The sequence below is a fragment of the Palaemon carinicauda genome, chromosome 7, assembly GCF_036898095.1.
Source record: "Palaemon carinicauda isolate YSFRI2023 chromosome 7, ASM3689809v2, whole genome shotgun sequence".
Lineage (NCBI taxonomy): Eukaryota > Metazoa > Arthropoda > Malacostraca > Decapoda > Palaemonidae > Palaemon > Palaemon carinicauda.
The window spans coordinates 69292254-69297253 of NC_090731.1; positions in this window are offsets into that span (position 1 = coordinate 69292254).

Below are 5000 nucleotides of genomic sequence, written 5' to 3' on the forward strand. Positions count from 1 at the left end.
ATTATTATCATTATTATTATTATTATTATTATTATTATTATTATTATTAGCCAAGCTACAACCCAAGTTGGAAAAGCAAGATGATATAAGACCAAGGTCTCCAATAGGGAAAAATAGCCCAGTGAGGAAAGGAAATAAGATAATAGATAAATGATGAGAACAAATTAACAATAAATCATTCTAAATCCTGTAACAACGTCAAAACAAATATGTCATATTTAAACTATAAAAAAGACTCATGTCAGCCTGTTCAACAAAAAAACATTTGCTGCAACTTTGAACTTTTGAAGTTCTACTGATTCAACTATCCGATTAGGAAGATCATTCCACAACCTGGTCACAGCTGGAATAAAACTTCTAGAATACTGTGTAGTTGTTTTCTTTCTACAGATGACAATGGGAAGTGGTAAAGAATACTGGCGGACAAGGCTTTTATTCTATCCATTAGAAACATCCAAGGTTGCTGTGGCCTAATTGGTAGCGTCTCTTCCTGGTGTTTGCCAGTCGTGAGTTTGAGTCCCGCTCATACTCGTTAGTGCCTTTAGTGTCTGCAACTTTACCATCCTTGTGAGCTTAGGATGGGAGGTTTGGGGAAGCCTATAAGTCTATCTGCTGAGTCATCAGTAGCCACTGCCTGGCCCTCCCTGGTCCTACCTTGGGTGGAGAGGTGGCTAGGGTGCTGATCATATAATATATGGACAGTTTCTAGGGCATTGTCCTGCTTGCTAGGGCAATGTCACTGTCCCTTGCCTCTGTCATTCATGAGCGACTTTTAAACCTTTAAACCTTTAAACAAGCCAAAGGTATGTAATTGTCGAACCAAGACAAGTTTTTTATATCTCTAAAAGGTCATGCAGAGGGAGAGTTACAGCATTCAGGCCATCTATGTTTTATTACATCGGTTTCCCATGAAATTCCTTTCAGTTGAATTCCTCTCTCAATATCTATGCTGTCACTGCCAGCCTGGATTTCATGAAAATTTTATATCTAGTTCCTCCAGTGTCAGTCAATTCAAATGACTAAGGCTCCAAGTTTCTGATACATAGGTTAAAACTAGTAGGACCAACTGATTAAATACTTTTTTTAGAGAAAGGGATAATTTAGTTATCATAATCTCTTTATTTTTTTTTACCAAATTATTTTCTTTTTAGACAACTCTCCTAAAAACGAATAAGGAAAATCTTGGACTGGATCTATTATCTCAAACTGCATTGGACTAGTCGTACACATTAAAATTCATCCCGATTTTGATAAACTATATCATTAGCCTATTATTATTATTATTATTATTATTATTATTATTATTATTATTATTATTATTATTATTATTATTATTAATACAAGCTACAACCCTAGTTAAAAAAGCGGGATGAGATAAGCTGATGCAGCCATAGTATTTAACTCCACCTGTTTGAAGGAGGGTCTCCTACCAAGAAATAATAATAATAATAATAATCGCCTACGCATTCATCATCAAATTTTCGGACTTTGCGTTGTCTGCTTATATAAACCTATTCACTACGTTAAGGTATCCCTACTCAGAAAGGAATCCTATAATATGCCTAAATGTAAATGGACGAATCAATATTGTTCCGTCTCTTGTGGCAGAGGTTTTTATATCTTCTTTACATCTACAAACTAGAGAGGCACTCAGCAGAGCGCAGACTTCTTCCGCGGTAGCTTATTCCTCGACCTTTTGCTCGACCTTGATCTTTGACTTTAACATGTATTAATTGTCATAGATTTTCATACACTCAAATATAAACCAGATTTGAAGTCTCTGTGACAGCGATGTCTAAACTCATGTCTGATTACGTGAATTGGACATTCTGCTTGACCGTGAACTTGACCTTTGACCTTGACCTTCCTAAATTTAATAATTTCCAAATTTTTACATAACAGTTGATCCATGAAATTTTCTTTATTCTACATTAAAATTGTGGCTAGTAAGCTGTTAATAAACAAACAAACAGACACACACAAACAAACACACAAACAGGGCGTAAAACATAACTCCCTTCCAACTTAATTGGCGGAGGTAATCAAGGGAAAAACTCCTCCAAGGACGTAAATACTATCAATTTAGAACATAGATATCATCAGCCTGGTGATGCCCCACCTCATCAAAATGCTTTGATTTAAAAAAATGATTTAAAAGAAATACAAAAAAAATTACAAGCACATTTATCTCAAGCAGTTTTCACTCTACAGCCCTCACTAAATGATAAGGGTATTTATACGAGGGGAAGACTGGTAATGTTTCTTACTAAATAATGATAGTCATTAAAAGAAGGGGGACTGGTGATGTTTCTCACTAAATAATAAGTGTCTTTCAAAGAAAGGAGACTGGTGATGTTTCTCATTAAAAAATAAGTGTCTTTTAAAGAAGGGAGACTGGTGATGTTTCTCACTACATAATAAGAGTCTTTAAAAAAAGGGAGACTGGCAATGTTTCTCACTAAACAATAAGGGTCTTTAAAAGAAAGGAGACTGGTGATGTTTCTCATTAATAATAAGTGTCTTTAAAACACGGGAGACTAGTAATGTTTCTCAGTAAATAATAAGAGTCTTTCAAAGAAAGGAGACTGGTAATGTTTTTCATCAAATAATAATGGTCTTTTAAAAAAGGGACACTGGTAATGTTTTTCACTAAATATTAAAAGTCTTTAAAAGAAGGGAGACTGGTAATGTTTCTCACTCAATAATAAGGGTCTTTAAAAGAAGGAAGACTGGTAATAATTCTCACTAAATGATCAGAATCTTTAAAAAAAAGGGACACTGGTAATGTGTCTCACTAAATAATAATGGCCTTTGAAAGAAGGGATACTATTAATCTTTCACACTAATTAATGAGTAACTTTGAAAGAAAGGAGACTGGTGATGTTTCTCATTAAATAAAAAGGGTCTTTTAAAGAAGGGAGACTGGTAATATTTCTCATTAAATAATAAGGGTGTTTAAAAGAAAGGACACTAGTAATGTTTTTCATTAAATAATGAGGGTCTTTTAAAAAAGGGAGACCGGTGATGTTTCTTACAAAATAATAAGTGTCCTTAACAGAAAGGAGACTGGTAATGTTTCTCACTGAATAATAAGGGTCTTTAAAAGAAAGGAGACTGGTGATGTTTCTCACTATATAATAAGAGTCTTTAAAAGAAGGGAGACTGGTAATATTTCTCACTAAATGATAAGGGCTTTTAAAAGAAAGGAGACTTGTAATGTTTCTAACTAAATAACAAGAATTTTAAAAGAAGGGAGGCTTGTTTTGTTTCTCACTAAATAATAAGTGTCTTTAAAAGAAGGAATACTGGTAATGTTTCTCACTAAATAATAAGGGTGTTTAAAAGAAGGGAGACTGGTAATTTTTCTCATTAAATATTATGAGTTTTTAAAAGAAGGGAGACTGACAATGGTTTTCACTAAATAATAAGGATGTTTAGAAGAGGTGAGACTGGTAATGTTCCTCACTAAATAATATGGGTCTCTAAAAGAAGGGAGACTGTTAATGTTTCTCACCAAATAATATGGGTCTCTAAAAGAAGGGAGACTGGTAATGTTTCCCACTAAATGACAAGGGTGTTTAAAAGAAGGGAGACTGGTAATGTTTCTCACGAAATAATAAGGGTGTTTAAAAGAAGGGAGACTGATAATGTTTCTCATTAAATAATATGGGTCTTTAAAAGAAGGGAGACTGATAATGGTTTTCACTAAATAATAAGGGTGTTTAAAAGAAGGGAGACTGGTAATGTTTCTCACTAAATAATATGGGTCTTTAAAAGAAGGGACACTGGTAATGTTTCTCACTAAATGATAAGGGTGTTTAAAAGAAGGGAGACTGGTATTGTTTCTTAATAAATAATAAGGGTTTTTAAAAGAAAGGAGACTGGTAAGGTTTCTCACTAAATAATAAGGGTCTTTAAAACAAGGGAGACTGATAATGTTTCTCACTATATAATAAGGGTCTTTAAAAGAAGGGAGACGGGTAATGTTTTTCCCTAAATAGTTATGGCCTTTAAAAGAAGGGGTTCTGGTGATGTTTCTCACTAAATAAGAAGGGTCTTTAAAAGAAAGGAGACTGGTAATGTTTCTGAATAAATAATAAGGGTTTTTAAAAGAAGGGAGACTGGTAATATTTCTCCCTAAATAGTTATGGTCTTTAAAAGAAGGGAGACTAATAATGTTTCTCACAAAATTATAAGGGTCTTTAAAAGAAGGGAGACTGGTAATATTTCTCAATAAATAATAAGGATCTTTAAAAGAAAGGAAGATTGGTAATGTTTCTCCCTAAATAGGTATGGTCTTTAAAAGATGGGAGACTGGTATTGTTTCTCACTAAATAATAAGTGCCTTTAAAATAAGGGAGACTGATAATGTTTTTCACTAAATGATAAGGGTTTTTAAAAGAAGGGAGACTGATAATGTTTCCCACTAAATAATAAGTGTCTTCAAAAGAAGGAAGACTGGCAAGGTTTCTCACTAAATAAGAAGGGTCTTTAAAAAAAGGGAGACTGGTAATATTTCTCGCTGAATAATTAGGGTCTTTAAAAGAAGGGAGACTGGTAATGTGTCTCGCTGAATAATAAGGGGCTTTAAAAGAAGGGAGACTGATGAAGTTTCCAACTAAATAATAAGTGTCTTCAAAAGAAGGAAGACTGGCAAGGTTTCTCACTAAATAATAAGGGTCTTTAAAAGAAGGGAGACTGGTAATGTTTCTCGCTGAATAATTAGGGTCTTTAAAAGATAGGGAGACTTGTAATGTTTCTCGCTGAATAATTAGGGTCTTTAAAAGAAGGGAGACTGGTAATGTTTCTCGCTGAATAATTAGGGTCTTTAAAAGAAGGGAGACTGGTAATGTTTCTCACTAAATAATAAGGGTCTTTAAAAGAAGGAAGACTGATAAGGTTTCTCGCAGAATAATTAGGGTCTTTAAAAGAAAGGAGACTGGTAATGTTTCTCACTGAATAATTAGGGTCTTTAAAAGAAGGGAGACTGGTAATGTTTC